Source organism: Capsicum annuum, chromosome 2, assembly GCF_002878395.1.
Source record: "Capsicum annuum cultivar UCD-10X-F1 chromosome 2, UCD10Xv1.1, whole genome shotgun sequence".
Taxonomy (NCBI): domain Eukaryota; kingdom Viridiplantae; phylum Streptophyta; class Magnoliopsida; order Solanales; family Solanaceae; genus Capsicum; species Capsicum annuum.
Window position 1 is genome coordinate 25,330,564 of NC_061112.1, and position 18,326 is coordinate 25,348,889.

Here is an 18,326-nt window from a genome sequence, read left to right on the forward strand (position 1 = left end):
CCTACTAGATCTGAGGTTGTGCCCTTAAATATTGTTATTAAAAGTATGATTTTAATGTTCTATCAGTTGGCTTTTGCTATATTTGATATGAGATCTACTTACTCTATGGATCTTCTTATTGTGTCTTGAGGTTAGAGTTATACTAGGACTCTTTACCTTTGTTATTGTGTGTATCTACTCTCATTGGTGATTTTTTAGTAGTGAACTAGGTTTATAGATCATGTGTTGTAATTGTTCAAGAGTTTGATACTCGGGTTGATCTTATTATATTAAACATGGTGGATTTTGATGTGATTTTAGAAATGGACTAGTTATCCCACAATCATGCGGTCTTGGATTGTTTTTCCAAAACTGTTACCTTATCCATACCCAGTATACCTCTAGTTATGTGGCATGGATCTCTTAGACGTGGGCCAACGGGGATTAGTTCTTATATTTGTGATAAAAGACTTATTTTTAGAGGTTGTGAGTATTATCTTGCTTATATTCATGATGTTAGTGTGGGCAGTCGATCACTTGACTCAGTTCCTATAGTTTGTGAAGTTTCCTGATGTTTTTCCAACTGATCTATTTGGTTTTTCTCCAAAGCATGATATTGAGTTTATTATTGATCTTGATTCACGCACCTGACCTATTTTTATTTCACCGTACTATATGTTTCTTTTTAAGCATAAGGAGTTAAATTCTCAGCTTCATGAGGTAAGGGTTTTATTAGGCCGAGTGTGTCATCTTGGAGTGATCCTGTCTTATTCAAGAAGAAAAAGATGGTTCCTTTACATGTATGGATTGACTATAGGTAGCTTAATAAGTGATGGTGAAGAACAAGTATCCTCTACCTCATATTGATGATTTATTTTATCGGCTTCAAATAGAAATGGTGTTCTCTAAGATTGACTTGAGGTTTAGTTACCATCATTTGAGTATTCGGATTGAGAATATCCCAAAGATAGCCTTTAAGACTTGTTATGGCCATTACGAGTTCCTAGTGATATCTTTTGGATTGACCAATGTCCCAGCCATATTTTTGGACTTGATGAACCACCTGTTCAAGCATTATCTATATTATTTTATGAATTTGTTTCGACGATATCCTTGTTTATTTAAGGAGTAGGGAGAAACATATACAATATTTTAGGATGGTGCTCTAGAGTTTAAGAAACCATAGGCTTTTTACCAAATTCTATTAGTGTGAGTTTTGGCTCGAGTCGGTGATATTCCTAGGACATATGGTGTCTATGGTAGCGATTATGGTGGACCCAGTGAAGATTAAGGCTATTTTGGGATTGCCTAAGCCTACATATTTGTCTGAGATTCATAGCTTCATTGGTTTGGCTGGTTACTAAAGGTGGTTCTTTGATGGTTTTGATACAACCAAAGAATTAATGACCATATTAAACAAAGAGGTTCCTTTATAATGGTCCAAGGAGTATGAGTTAGGATTTCCAAAGCTCAAGGGATTTCTCATTTTAGCTTCTATATTAGTTCTTCTTATCGAGGTGAGGGATTCACCATCTATTGTGATGCTTTGGATGTTGGTTTGGGTAGTGATTTAATATACTAGGGTTGAGTTATTTCTTATGTGTTAATGCAGTTGAAGGTTCATGAGTGATACTGCACAACTTATAATTTAGAGTTGGCGGCGTTAGCTTTCACACTTAAGATTTAGAGGCATAATCTTCATGGTGTGAATTGTGATATCTACATGGATTATCGTAGTCTTCAACATATTATGACCCAGAGAATGCTTAATCCTAGGTAGTACAGATGGATAGAGTTTCTTAAAGATTATGATAGCTCTATCTTAATCATCCGAGTAAGGCAAATATGGTGGCGGATACCTTGAGTCAGAAGGTGGTAAGTATGGATAGCTTATCTTTATCTCATCTTCTAAGAAGCAGTTGGTGTGGGACATCTAGTCCTTAGCCAACTTGATAGTGCAACTTGATATTTAGACTCCAGGATGATTCTTGTTAGTGTTGAGGTAAGGTCTACCCTATTTGAGCAAATTTAGAGTTGGCAATTTGAGGATATGAGACTTTGCATCATCTGTGATTAGGTGTTGAGTGGTGATTCTAAGAGGGCTACCATATATTTCAAGGGTATTTTCTGGTTTGATCATTGCATTTGTATTTCGAGGGTTGGTGACTTAATTCAGTCGATTATGTGTGAGGCTCACAGCTCCAGATATTCCATTCACTAGGGTACAGATAAGATGTATAGATATTTGAGGCAGCATTACTGGTGGAGTAGTATGATGAAAGATATGTCAAACTTTGTAGCTCAATGCCTATATTATCAGTAGGTGAAGGTCGAGCATCGCAGACCTGGTGGCCTTTTCATTCCCAAGTATAAGTTGGAGTGGATAACTATGAAACTTTTTATTGGTTCACACTTCCTGTGGTTTGATGGTGCTTGGTTCATTAATTACGTGGTTTAAGATCTCTGAGATTCAGCCCTGTAGTATTGGCTTGCTTAAGAAATTGTAAGATAGAGTTTGGGTGATTTAGGAAAGGTTGAGGGCAGCTCAGAGTAGGCAAAAGTCTTATGTTAATTATAGAATTCATACCATAAGGTTTGAATTTGGTGAATGGGTATTCTTCAAAGTATCACCCATGAATGGTATGATAAGGTTCAGGAGAAAAAACAAACTCAACACCGGATGTATTGAACCCTGTGAGAACCTTCACATAATTAGTGAGATGGCTTATAAGTTAGTCTTACCCCAAGATGTTTCTATGTTACGAAAGTAAATTCTAGATGCACCTCTTGTGCTCAGATGGGACTCAGTTCGGTCTAATAAGAGATTGACGTTTTGTGGAAGAGTCAGTGTTCATAATAGCCAGGGATATCAGGAATTTTTATTCTAGGAAGATTTCAGTAGTTAAGGTTCAGTGGATATACCACCTAGTAAAGGAGGCTCTTGGGATATCAAGAGAGAGATTCAGGCCCAATATCCCCACCTGTTCGAGGCTTCAAGTACATCCTAATTCTTCACTTTTACAAATAAAAATTCTTTTAGCAGTAGAAACCGTAATGATCCTCTAGTTAATTTTTGGCATTTCCACATATTTTCATTATTTGGAGCTTTCCTATACCCGCCCCAAGTCATTTATGACTTGCTGGAACTGACAATTTAGTTATTGGGCAGTTCGTTTAGTTTTTAGTGTCAATTCCTTATTTTGAAGTCTTCACTAATAAGAATTAGTTACTGGATGAAAAGTTTAGTCAAACAACCGTATATGATGATTCTAACAATTCCAACAGCCCCAAAATATTGACTTTAGGCTAGGTAGCTCCTTGGTCTGGGTTCTAAGGCTTTTAAACTCATTTCGGGTTATTGGCAGGAACTTAAGAAAAATGGGACTTGGGTGTAGGACCCACTTTTTGTTGAAACAACCTCAGATGGAAACTTTGACTACATTATTGAGTCTAGAACATTAAATTTACTTGGGTATCATAGTTTTCCTGCACATGCCAAATTTTGAATGAATCCTAAGGGCAGGTAGAAATTCTAAGTCTCCAACTGGTCTATCCGCTAAAGCAGGCCTTGGGGCGCTTGTAATGACCCTTCAGGTTATTTTCCATATTTTTGCTTATTTTCACCATTAGAGCTTCTATATATTTGTCGCAAGTTATTTATGACTTGTTGGAACTGACAGTTTAGGTACCGAGAAGTTTGTTTGGTTTTTAGAGTCATTTCCCTATTTAAAAGTCTTTGGTGGTTCCAAATGGCCTTAGTCAAACAACCTCGAATGCAAATTCTGACTATTTCAACAGCTCCAGAATATCGATTTAGGCAAGGAGGACTCTTGATCCAAGTCTCGAGGCACCCAGGATTATTTAGACCTATTGGTCGGAAGTTAAGAAAATAAAAAATGGGTATGGGACCCATATTTTGTCAAAACATCCTCAAAAGGAAATTTTTACTATGACATTAAGTTCATAACATCAAATTTGGTATGGGTACATAATTCATTTGCATATATAGGATTTTGGATGAGTCCCGAGGGCTTAACAGATTTTCCAAGTCTTAGTTTTGATCTGATGCAATCTGGTGCACTCGTGATCGCATACCACGGATCGTAATTGCAATCTGGTAGCACTAGTAAGTTTCACAATCGCGACACATTTAAGTCGCGAATGCAACTCCTTGACCAATCGACCAAGGCTACAATCACAAAGGGGATATATCGCGATCTCGACAATTTAGCTTGATTCCCTGTACCGTGATTGCAAACATTGGGTCATAATAGCGAGACCCGAGTACCTATTAAGAGTATAAATACCCCATATCAGCTCGACTTAGCTCATTCTTCATCCATTTTCTTGAGAGCTAAGATCGTAAAATAGGAGATATCTTGAAATTGAGACTTATAGCGACTAGGAGCTTGGTCAGCGTCTATTTTTGTGATTTCCCTTTGATTTGTTGTAAGATTTTACCCTTTTTGTGGTAAAATATCTCACATCTTGTTCTAAAATCTCAAAATCTTGGGGCTTGATTTTAGTCCAACATTATCTTGGCAAGAGTTTAATTCGTAGAAAGCTTAAAATATAGAAAAGTTCCATTACAACCATTTTGAGGGTAATGATTCCTTGAGCATGTGGGAACATTTTGTTGACTTTGAAAATATGATTTTTCATAAATGGGACCCACATGGGATTTTGGGTAAGTGTTTGACCCAAAGTACAATAGTGAAATTTGGACATCATTATTCTCGTATCAATAAGTAGAATGTGGTTTTTATAGCTTGGCATCTTGCTGGAGCTTCTCGGAAGGGAAAAGTGGTGATTTAGGATCTTTGAGATTTTTTCGGTGTCGAGCTAGGCTAGTTTTTACTCCTTGTTATATTGAGCTAATTCAGAGTATTTTTATGATATTATGTTAGATTTTGGATGGGTTTTAGGTGTTGGAATGATGATTTTAAATGGTTGGTTTAGTTGGACTGTTTAGGCTATTCGAAAAGTGTAATTCGGGCATAATTGATCTAGTTTCTTATATTTTAGGTGAACTTCCTATCTTAAAAGAAATTAAGGCTTGTTTAACATCTAAAAGTGAAATTAGATACCTTAAGACTAGTTAGAGTAGAATATTCCTAAAATGTAATTTTAGGGATTAGAAGTGGGCCCTTGACCTATATTAGGCTAAGACACGTGTTATATTATGTAGACCTTTATACAATTGTTAAACTCTTAGAAATTATTACTAAGGAAATATTGATAACCCTTAACACTTGAAGGTTATGTTAGTTATGTGAGGTTTGATGCCTATTAATTCTGCTATTATTTATGCTATTGATGATACTATAGATTATGTTGATATATATATATATATATATATATATATATATATACCGATTCAAGTCCGGCTATTGATGATATAATTACCGGTTCAAGTCTAGCTATTGTTGATATAATTATCAATTCAAATCCGGCTATTGATGATGTAATTATCGACTCAAGTCTGGCTATTAATGATATAATTATCGATCCAAGTTTGGATATTGATGATATAATTACTGGTTCAAGTCCTACTATTGATGATATAATTACGGATTCAAGTTCGTATATTGATGATATACTTACTAGTTCATGTTCGTCTATTGATGATATAATCACCAATTCAAGTCTGGATATTAATGATATGATTATTGGCTCAAGTTCGATTATTGATGATATATTTATCGGTTTAAGTCTGCCTATTGATTATATTTACCAATTTAAGTCTAGATATGCATACTATGCTATGATGATATACATATTATAGTATGATGATATTAGGGTGTGATATTGAAAACAACAATTTGGCTAAGTTTAATAATGAGGAAGTGACTTTAAGGATGCATGATGTAAGTGGATTCTTGTGAAATAATGATTAGTTGATAAGTGTTGATAATTGGACAAGTGAATGATATGGACAATCGATGGTTATATTGTGGTATTGAATTGGATGAATTCCAATGGTATTATGAGAGTGGATAAATGGTGGTGGTGGAATATGATATCTTTTTTGTACCTTTCAGTCTTATGGGGGCTTGCGATGGGTTATGTACTTTTCCACACTAATTGGCGTATGGACACCAATTTTGTGGTTATGTTTGTGTATGTTGATCCTTTACATTATGCTATGCTATTATTTTGATTTATTTATGTATGTATGCATAACGATGTTGGAGTTGACTTAGGTTTGTGAGGTGTCGATATTCAGAGATAAGGTGAGCTCTTGGAGTCCAAGTAGCCCATTTTCTTATATCATTCTATATTCAGTCTTTTGTTTTAAGATAGATGTATGAACTATTCTAGATATTTGGGTTGTATTTCTATTTCTAGATGCTCTTGTACTAACTCTACGAGGTAATGGAATGATATTTTTGTAGTGACTATGTTTGAATTATTTCTATTGTCTTTCTTATTTCTTGTGTTGGTTTGCCTATTTAGGCCCTTTTGGAGCATTTCCATCAAGTTAACCCATTGTGTTTAGCTTTTATTTACGGTTCATCTTACCTACTGGCAAGATTTAGTAGGTTCTAGCATAACTTTTAAATTGGGTTGTGACAGTGTTTAGCAAAGGCTTTTTTAATGGCCTAGCCTGCCCTATCGAGCCGCTTTAGAGGCAAGTCGCCTGCTAAAATACAAGCCATGTAGCGTCGGCTTATCCACTTTAGCGGCATGCAATTCAAATGCGGTTACCGCTTTAGCGGCACTTGAGAGCTATTAAACCACACAAGCTCACGAGTGGGAAATCCTAGAATGTGTGATAAATTGAGAGAAACATCAATAGGTGATTTTGGGATGTTTGCGAGCTTAAAATACTTGTTTCTTCTTCTAATTCTTGGTAAGTTCTGATTAATTTCATGATTAAATTCCCTATTAATTCTCAAAATACCTAGTTTATTGGTAGTTTGAGTTTAGCACCATATGATCATGAAAGTTACCCAATCTTGAGGGTAAATATTCCTTGAGCATAGTGAAATGTGTGACAGTTTCGAATGTGTGACTCAACAAGAGCGCTCCACGTGAGTTCTTTAAGTAATTTTATACACGAATTATAAAAATGCAATACGGGTACCATTATTCTCATATTGATGAGAAGATTATCATTTTGATAGTGTGGCATCTTGGGAAGCTTTTTGAAAGGGAAATTCAACGATTTAGCAGATTTCCCTAGACTTTCTTTGATGTCCAGGTAAGCTAGGTTTACCTTCCTCATATATTGGTCTAATTTATAGTATAATTATGGAAATGTGCTAGACATGGGTTGAGAATTAGGTCTTGGAAGTATATTCAGTATAATTTGAATAGCTTAGTCAATTTAGAAACCGTAAAGTAGGCATAATTGACTAGCTACTTATACTTAGGGTAAAATTGATATCTTAGGAATGCAATATGTCTCATTATATATCTAGTAGTGAAATTAGATACCTTAGCCTAGTTTCGGTAGAATTTTCCTTAGAATAAATTTTGGGAATTAGTAGTAGGCCCTTCGACCCACCTTAGGCCAAAACTATCATTAGCTCCTTGTAGACTTATTAGGCATGCCATATCCTTTTAAATGCATATTTTAGAGTTTGAAGAGGCTATATAGATGATACTTATGCTAGATTGGTACTTGTGAGTTATACTAGTTTTTATTCAATTCCATTAATCTATGATCCTAAGACCAGTCTATTTTCAGCATTGTTCATGACATGCGCTTCGGTTCAAGTATGACAAATAATGATGATGATGATGTTATGAGCTTTAGTTCATGTCTGATATTGAGAGGTTAATCATGATATACTTATGGTATGGAAGGGTTCACTATTATTATCTTCGAGAGGTGGTTATTTAGTATATTTCTGGGTACTTGTTCTCTTGCACCCTCCAGGATTATGGGGTCCTGTATTGGGTTATTTACTTTTCTGCAATTACTGGCTTATGGAGTCTAGTTTTGTAGTAATAGTTATGCATTTTTTTATGTTATTATCATTTCGGATTGTTTATTTACTTACTTACAGTATTTGGGGAATCATTCCAAGTTTGTTATTTTGATTGACTTAGCTTATTTCTCTTACATTATTACTATTCTTATATTATGATTTAGCTCAGTCGGCTGATGATGCCTACTGAGTATCCGTGACTTTGATATTCATACTACACTTTTGTACCTTTTTTGTGCAGATTCGAGTATGTACTAGTGCCACAGCTTAAGTCACGATCGTGATGACTAGAGTTCAGAAATAGGGTGGCCTCTCAAAGATGTGTTGACCTTTTCTCATTCTTCTACTTTTGTTTAGTCTTTCATTATTCCAGACTAATGTATATTTGACTATTATAGTACTCATATTCCTTTTCTTAGTCGCTCTGTTACCGATACTCCTAGGTCGTGGATTGTTATCTTTATCTTATTTATCTTTCGTATTATTGTTATTGATATTATTATTATTATTATTATTATTATTTCCTATTCTATTGCTTGTAAGTTTTTACTTACATATTTCGGACATTTGTGTTCTTTTTCACCAAATTAGCCCATTGTTTCTAGATCCGAATACGATTTGGCTTACCTTCGGTGGAATGACGTAGGTGTCATAATGACTCATAATTCGGGTCGTGATATCCTAGGAGAATATATTCCATTAACCTCGGATACTTGAGGGAAATAATACTTTTGAGGACACACATTGAATTCGGTGTACTTAATTCTTTCTGTTTTCATCTCTTTCTTAAATTTGGTTTTACTTTTTTTTACATAAAATGGTTTGAACTTCATATTGATAGTAAACCTGTATTTGAAGTTCTTGAAACTTCATTTTGAGAGTTCATAAGTTGGTTGAACTTGTATTTTAAGTTTTTGTGAATTAAATATAAATTTTATACCCAAAAATTAACACACTCATGGAAACATTTTTGTCATTTTTTCAGGTTGTGACTTCCGCTTTTACTTTTTCAATTAAGCTTACAGTTGAGCATTATCAACAAGTAAACTGGACATGCCCAGAATTATAAATACATTCCAATAAAAAAGAAAAACCTTTTAATTTGAACATCATTACAATATCCAATAAAAATGTGAAATCAGAAAGCTGAGGAACATGAAAGCTTTCATTTCGACAACACAATCTTCTCAAACCTCAGACAAGAAACACCTTCCTTACCACCTCAAATTATTGTCTTGTCAAAAAGAAAGAAGAAATTCCTTAATCAAAAGAAGCTTAAGTTTAATCTTAAAGTTCCATCTCCCTTCTTTGCTAAATAAACAATAGAGTGTACTAGAAAAAATAATGCATGCATTAATTAATGTGTGCTACTAGTACCTTGTTCGGAACATTTTTAGCCTATGTATAACTAATGTCTGAATTAGTTATACACTCCATTAAGTATTAAGTTATTTATTACTAATACCACCATTTTCCATGAATAAGTAATACAAAAAATGTTAATACAAGCAATAACTTGTTTAATGACAAAAGTAAACCCCAAGTATCCTCTAAACCATTTCTCAAGTCCCTTTTCATCATACTTTTTTTCTATTCTCTATAATATTTGTCATGGCCAGACCCAGAGCATGGTCGTGACAGGTATCTCAAGTCCCACGTGGACCGGATATCAACCCTATCACCTAACCTAGTCAGCTCAACAACCTTAAGTGTCGGATGAATTTCAAACATATAACAAGATAGTACAAAATAAGACTAATAATAACTCATGAAATGTCTAAACCAATCCACCAAAAAAAACACATCCAAGTCCATAATAATTCAATAAAGCCTTTATAAATTCAAAGTCAATAAAATATCGGGACATGCCCCCAACGATAGCCAAAACAAAGTCTAAACTAAATCTAAGACATAGAACATGAAGACCATGAAATAAAGTCTTCGAAAGTATGGAAGCTCACCACATCAAAGTTAACTCACGAACCACTCGAACACCTGATCACTGCACAGGAAAAGTAAAAGCAATTTTGGTGCCTGCATCACGTGGGGATACAGAATTCGGAGACGGTTAGTGGATACAACACTAGCATAAAACTCAGGGATAGAGGAATAAAATAATAACATCATTTAAAACCAAATCAAATCATCATATGCAATCACATGTATATATACATACATAAATACATATATATATATATATATATATATCATGCCGGGATGGGAATAATGCTTAGCATGAACTTTGAAAAATCTTAACCTAGGTTATGTAGGTCATAAAACAAGGCACCCATGGGATATATGGGTCCATCTCTCCCCTAGTTGGAAGGGCCCCAGTGCATGTAGCCATACGAACCAGAGAATATACTTAGTCATATATGCCTTTATGGAGGACTCGAACAACCTAGCATAATCAAGGTGACTTAAGAACCAATGTATACAATATGGGAGACTCAAACCTCCCATTCATATACTCGTTTGGAGGACTCAAACTTCCCGGTCATATAGACACCCGCACTGGCTAGCGTGGTTTTTAGTGTTAGTCCTTCGGACTCCACTTTCACAGCCCAGCTACACATCCCTCTTTAAAGCCCAATAAAAAAATTCATCACACAAACACAACCGCTAGTCTAATTACTTACCAAAGGCATCCTATTAGTATCGTCATACCAACTCCACATACAAGCGCATAACATGTCATAACCATTATTAATCAACTTTGGGACTCAAACCCATTGTCTAAACAAAGACCTCAATTCAATTAAACATTTAGGGACTTGAACCCATTTATCCCATTAAGCTATCAAGGTTATAGTTCAAATCAATTTGTATCCATCAAGACCTTCATAAACCATTTACCAATCATCAACATTCATAAGCCATTGCCATAGTTCAAAATATAGTTCATATATGACAAGATTTTTCTCATTGACATTTTTAGAAACAAGTTGAGGATACCATAATCAAACTATTATTCAAGACAAAAAATATCAAGTCTAGGATTAAACAAGACCCCTTTCATTAACCAAAATTCCCATGAACCCATATGAGAAAAACTATTATCAAATCATGAATAACAAAAATATAAAACATGAGAAAATAATACTCATCATTATGCATTCAAATCTTCAACCATGGTTTTAAAAACCACCATTAATGATTCATAAACAATGTTAAAAAGACATGATTGTTATGAAATAACAATGAAGAAAGAGTCACATGCCTGAGTTATGAAGATTCATGGAGATATTTTGATCCTTAAGCCTGTAGATGACCACCTTGAAGAAACCCTAGCCCAATCTTCTTGAGAGGTTTTTAGATAGTGTGTTGATCTTCTAAAGTATATAATGAATGGCCAAAAAGTGTTATAAGACATTGGGTCTTAAGGGCTTGGGGTGGAAAATGTCCAAAATACCCTCTAAATAAAAGTTGTAGAAAACTCAAAGGTAGGTACGAGTGGACCCTCCAACTCATCACCATATCATACGAGTGGTACCCTCAAGTCATCACTTAATCAGAAAGTTAGACACCACATTCTGTCTAATATACGACTCCCTTGCCTAATTCATGTTATACTATACGAATAGTACCCTCAAGTCGTATCCAAGGTAGAACATCAAGGGCTAAACATTGGACAACATACAATTGGACCCTATATTTCTCGTCACTTGATCCTATGACTCGTATGGAGTTTTTCATACCTAGGGAAGGACATGGCCAATATCATACTGACCAATAACGAACTAGGGTCCCTAGATCCTTCACCACACCATACAACTCGTATGATATGAGTCATCTAATGAACAGAAGGTTCAAGACTCGAGAATTTTGCAAGGGCCAAAGTTCGGGTTGTTTCAGTCTCCCTTCTTTAGAATCATTTATCCTTGAAAGATGGGATAAGGAAATACAAGCATGACTAAACCCGAACGTCTCTACTCTTACCTTTAAGATAGAAAATAAAATGCCAAGGAATTCACAATCTACTTTTAACAAAGACAGAAAACAATGATGTTAGGAACAATACATACTTCAAGCACAATTTTTCTAAATCAAAAATAGGAACGGATACTTGGACTTTATGTCCTCCTTGGCTTCCCAAGTAGCTTTCTTGAACTTTTGGTTCCACCGTAGAGCCTTTACTGAAGCCACATCTTTCATTCACAACCGACGAACTTTCTGATCTATGATCCTCGTCGGGACCTCCTCATAGGACAAAGAATCAAAAAACCCAATGTTCTCTGAGGGAAAAAAACAACGAAGGACCACCCACGCATTTTCATAACATGGATACATAGAATATTGGATGAATAGAACTCATGTTAGAGGGAAAATTCAACTCATACGTAACACTTCCAACATTTCTCAACACCATGTACGGTTCAACATACTGGGGATCGAGCTTTTATTTCTTCCTAAACTACATTACTCCATTCATAAGAGATACCTCCAAGAACACCCAATCTCTAACCTCAAACTCCAAGTCCCTTTACCTCACATCTGTATAGGAATTTTGGAGACTTTAGGCAATCTTAATACTCTCCCAAAGTATCTTCACCTTTTCCATGGCTTGGTGAACAAAATCTGAGCCAAACATTTCTGCTTCACCAACCTTGAACCACTCAATAGGAGATCTATACCTCTTACTATACAATGACTCAAAAAAGGCCATACTAATGCTAAAATGGTAACTATTGTTATAAGTAAACTGAATGAGAGGAAAATGGTAGAACCAAGTACCACTATACTCAATCACACAGGCTCGCAACATATTTTCCAAAGTCTGAATAGTTCTTTTAGCCTGCCCATCCGACTAGGAGTGAAAGGCCGTGCTAAGACACACTTTAGTCCCCAAACCATACTAAAACGAGCACCAAAAATGCAATGAGAACTGAGTACCATGATCTAAAATAATTGAGATAGGCGCCCCATGGAACTTTACAACTTTCTAAAGGAACAACTTTGTATAATCCTTGGCAGAATAAGTAGTCCTCACTAGTAAGAAGTAAGCGAACTTAATTATCCTATCCACAATGACCCAAATGAATTCATGCTGATTCCAAAACCACAGAAGGCCGATAATGAAATCCATATTAATTATCTCCCACTTCCACACCGGCAATTCAATCTCTTGATTTAACCCACCAAGCCTCATGTGCTCCATCTTTATTTGTTGACACGCCATACACTTTGCCACAAAGTTGGCTATATCTTATTTCATGTTTTTCCATCAATACATCTCCTTAAGGTCATGCTACATCTTAGTTCAACTGGGATAAACCATGTACTGCGATTCATGTGCCTCAGCCAAAATCCTGCCTTGCAACCCATCCACATAGGGAACACCACAACCTCTCTTGGTACCTCAAGATATCATCTGTACCAATCTCGAATGCCATCATATTTTGCTTACCCACATCATCCCTTATCTTTATCAAAAGAGGATATAATACTTGTTTCTTTTTTATCTCCGAACCAAGAGATGACTATGCCACCGGTTGCACCAACACACCACCATCCTTAGAGTCTAAGAAACGAACTCTAATTTTAGCCAAATGGTGGATATCCTTCACCAATTCTTGCTTATTCTTATTCACATATGACAAGATACCTATGTACAACCTGCTAAGAGCATCAGCAACCATAATAGATTTACCTAAATATTAGTAATGACTCATGTCATAGTCTTTCAGCAACTCAATCTACCTTCTTTGCCTGAGATTAAGCTCTTTCTGAGTGAACGCATACTATAGGCTCTTATGATTAGAAAGGTATCAACATAGACCCTATACAGATAGTGACACTAAATTTTCAATGCGAACACCTCAACTAATAATTCTAAGTCATGAGTCGGATAGTTCTTCTGATAAACCTTTAACTATCTAGAGGCATAAGAAATCACCTTACTATGCTGCATCAAAACACAGCCCAAACCAACCCGGGATGCATCACAATAGATAATAAAACACTCGTTACACTAAGGTAGAGTCAAGTTCAGAGCTGAAGTCAACTTATCCTTTAAATTCTCAAAGCTACCATCACGAGTATCTGACCGTAATAACTTCACCTTCTTCTAAGTCAACTTGGTCAATGAAGCAATAATAAAAGAAAAAATCTCCAAAGACCTCATACAATACCCGACTAAACCCAAGAAGCTTCAAATGTCGATTGGAGTCGTGGGTCTAGGCCACTTTTTAACCATAAAAATATTTTGAGGATCCACCATAAACTCCTCACTAAATATAACATAATCCAGATAAGTTACGGCATTCAACCAAAATTCATATTTGGAGAACTTTGCATACAACTGTTGATCTTTCCAGGTCTGCAACACAAGATGGAGGTAATCGATATGAGCCTCCTTACTCTTAGAGTACACTAAGATGTCATCAAATTAAACAAACAAAAATAGATCCAAAAAATGAATGAAGCCCATATTTATCAAATCCATAAATGCCGCAGGGGGATCGGTCAAGCTAAACGACATCACCAAGAACTCAAAATGCCTATACCAGGTACAGAAAGTTGTCTTAGGGATATCCACCACCCTAATCTTTAACTAATGATGCCCAAAACAAAAATTAATCTTAGAGAAGAATTTGGTACCTTAAGGCTGATCAAAAATATCATCAATTCTCGAAAGAGGATACTTATTTTGTACCGTCACCTTATTTAATTTTTGGTAGTCAATATACATTCGAAGAGAACCATCCTTTTTTCGCAAAAATAAGATAGGTGCACCCCACAGAGACACACTAGGATGGATAAAACCCTTGTCTAAAAGATCCTTCAACTGCTTCTTAAGTCCCTTCAACTCAGTTGGAGCCATTCTATATGGAGGAATAAAAATAGGATAAGTGTCTGAAACAAGGTCAATACCAAAATCAATTTTTCTATTAAGAGGGACGCCAGGGAGATCATCAGGAAAGATTTCAGGAAACTCATTTACCACTGAAAGAAAATGTAAGCAAGGACCTTCCAATTTAGAATCTTTAACCTGAACCATATGATAGAGACAATCTTTGGAAATTAATCTCCGAGATCTAAGATATGATATGAATTTCCCCGAAGGAGCTAGTGAGCCACCTCCCCACTGAATAACCAACTCATTTGGGAATTTAAACATGACCTTACAGGTTCTACAGTTTAAAGAAGCATAGCACAAGTGAAACTAGTCTATTCCCAAAATAACATCAAAGTCAACTATGTCTAACTTTATCAAATCTACAATAGTTTTTTATAACCAACAGATACAACACACACCCTATAGACTCTTTCAACAACCACAAAGTCTCCTATGGGGGTAGAAATAGAAAAAGGACCTGATAGACACTCGAGACCAAAACCAAAATGTACACCCACAAATAGGGTCACATAAGAGAAAGTGGACAATGGATTAAGTAAATAGTACACATCACAAGAAAATATTTTCTAAAGACCAGTAATAATATTTGGAGATGCCTCAAATTTCTTACGAGTAGTGAGTGTATAAAGATGGTTTCAACCAGTGCCGAAGCCAAAAGTAGCACCCCTTGTTGCAGGATCTGAAGAAGATGCAACAGGAACCTTGTTCTCCCCAGAAGAAACTCTAGAGAGATAATCCCGCTGCATATACCCAATTTGACCACAACTAAAACATTGGTTCCTTCTCTTTTCTTATTGACCATGATGATACTGACCACAAAATCTACAAGAAGGGTAGGGTAGTGTTGATTGGGCCTCACTTGCCTGAGATTGGGCACCCTGTGCCCTAGAAGCTTCATTACCCTAAGAACATCGGTCACTAGACGGCTATGGGTAGGGAACACTAACTGTCGAGTAGGAGTTAAAAATCCCCAAACACTTCTTCTTAGACCATTTACCACTCTGTTATTAGTTCCCACTCTGTTCGGAATGCAAAAATTTCTTACTCTGTCTCTCATCAATTTCAGCCTGCTTCTTTTTCTCCTATTTGACCTGCTGAATATACATAACCATTCTAGAGATATCTATGTCCTTGATTAACAAGGCATCCTTACTCTCAAGAATCAACTCACGATATAATATCGAAGCAAACTTTCCCATCCGAGACCTCATATTAGCTACCAAATCAGGAGCATACTAGGACAACTGGTGGAATTTCAAAGTATACTCCTTGATTATCAGTCTTCCTTACTTCAAGTTAATAAATTTTTGTACTTTTGCCTCCCTCGTCTCTTGAGGAAGAAGAGATCCAGAAAATCACTAGAGAAATTATCTCATAAGGCAGAGGCAATATCGTCACCTCTCGGCTATTCCCACTCTTCGTATAAGTGGTACGCCATATCCTGCAATTGATAGGCAGTAAACTCTACACCTTCAAGCTCCAAAGCATGTATAACCCAGAAGATCTTCTCTATCTCATCAATGAAACTTTAAGGATCCTCCTCAACCTTTATACCAGTAAACAATGGAGGATGTAACCTTATAAATTAGCCAACTCTAGTAGCCTCAGAAGAACCCATAACAACACCAACAGAACCCGACTATTACGAATAAGACATCACCAACTGAGTTAATAGGGTAATAGAGTGACCGAACTCAGTATTTCTAACCTCTCCAAGAGGCGACTAAGTATGAGTATCACCTTCAAAAGTTTGATCAGTTGGGACAGGTGGGACCCCATGAGATGCAGCGACGCTTGACTGAGTATAAACCCTCGAAGTTGGACGAGCTCCGTCCATATTATCCTCATACGGGACAAAAGAGTTTACACGAATATTAGATCTTCTTGGAGGCATGATATGAAAGATGAGCAAAAAAAAATTAGAAGAATCCAAGAGCTAAGACTCTATAGCTCAAAATTAAGATAACAAGAAACGTAAATATTCCTAAATGCCTCAAAGTCTCTCTCTTCTAAGTGTGGTAACTACACACCCATAAAAGAGGCTCTACTTGACACGGCTTTGTGGACACCCAATTGACTATGAACCTATGCTCTGATACCAACTTTGTCACGATCCAAACTAGGTGCTAGCAGTGACGGGTATCTAAATTCCTACGAATACCCGAGATCACCCCTTTAACCTAGCCTAGTCAGCTCAACAACCTTAAGTGTCAGATGAATTTTGAACACATAACAAGATAGTGCAAAATAAGACTAATAATAACTCATGAAATATCTAAACTAATCCACCAAAAACAACACACCCAAGTCCACAGTAATCCAACAAAGCCTCCTCAAATTCGAAGTCAATAAAATATCGGGCATGTCCCCAACGATAGCCAAAATAGAGTATAAACAAAATCTAAGACATAGAAAATAAAGAACATAACATGAAGTCTTCCAATGTATGGAAGCTCACCACTTTAATGTCAACTCATGAACCATTCGAACATAAGATCACTGTGCACGAAAAGTAGAAAAAATTTTGATGCATGCATCGCGTGAGGATACAACGTTCAGAGACGGTTAGCGGTTGGAACGCAAGCATATAACTTAGGGATAGAGGAATAAAATAATTTCATTATTCAAAACTAAGTCAAATCATCATATGAAATCACATGTATACATATAAATATATATCATGTTAGGATAAGGAACAACGCTTAGCATGAACTTTAAAAACCTTAACTTGGACTGTGTAGCATAAACGTCATAAAATAAGGTACCACGGGATATATGGGTCCAGCACTCCCCTAGCTGGAAGGGACTTAATGCGTGTAGCCACGCGAAATAGAGAATATCCATATCCTTATATGCCTTTATGGGGGACTCAAACCTCTCAATATAATCGAGGTTACTTAAGCACCAATGTAAACAATATGGGGGGCTCGAACTTCACATTCATATACTCGTTTGGGGGATTCGAACCTCCCGATCATATGGACACCCGCACTGACTAGCGCGGTTTCTAGTGTTAGTCCTTCAAACTCTACTTTCACGGTCTGACTACACACCTGATTTGAAGGCTAATTAAAATATTCATCACACAAACACAACCATTAGTCCAACTACTTACCAAAGGCATCTCGCTGGTATCGTCATACCAACCCTACTTGCAAGCATACAACAGGCCATAACCATGATTAATCAACTTTGGGACTCAGATTCATTGACTAAAAGAGACCTAAATTTAATTCAACATTTAGGGACTCAAACTCATTTGGCCCATTAAACCACCAAGGTTATAATTCAAATCAATTTATGGTCATCAAGACCTTCATAAACCATTTACTAATCATCAACATTCATAGGGCAATGCCATAGTTCAAAACACAGTTTATATGTGACAAGATTCTTCTCATTAACATTTTCACTAACAGGTTGAGGGCATGCCATAATCAAACCATTATTCAAACCAATCATCAAATCTAGGCTTAAACATGACCCCTTTCATTAACCACAATTCCCATGCACCCATATGAGCAAAACCATTATCAAAACATGTATAACCA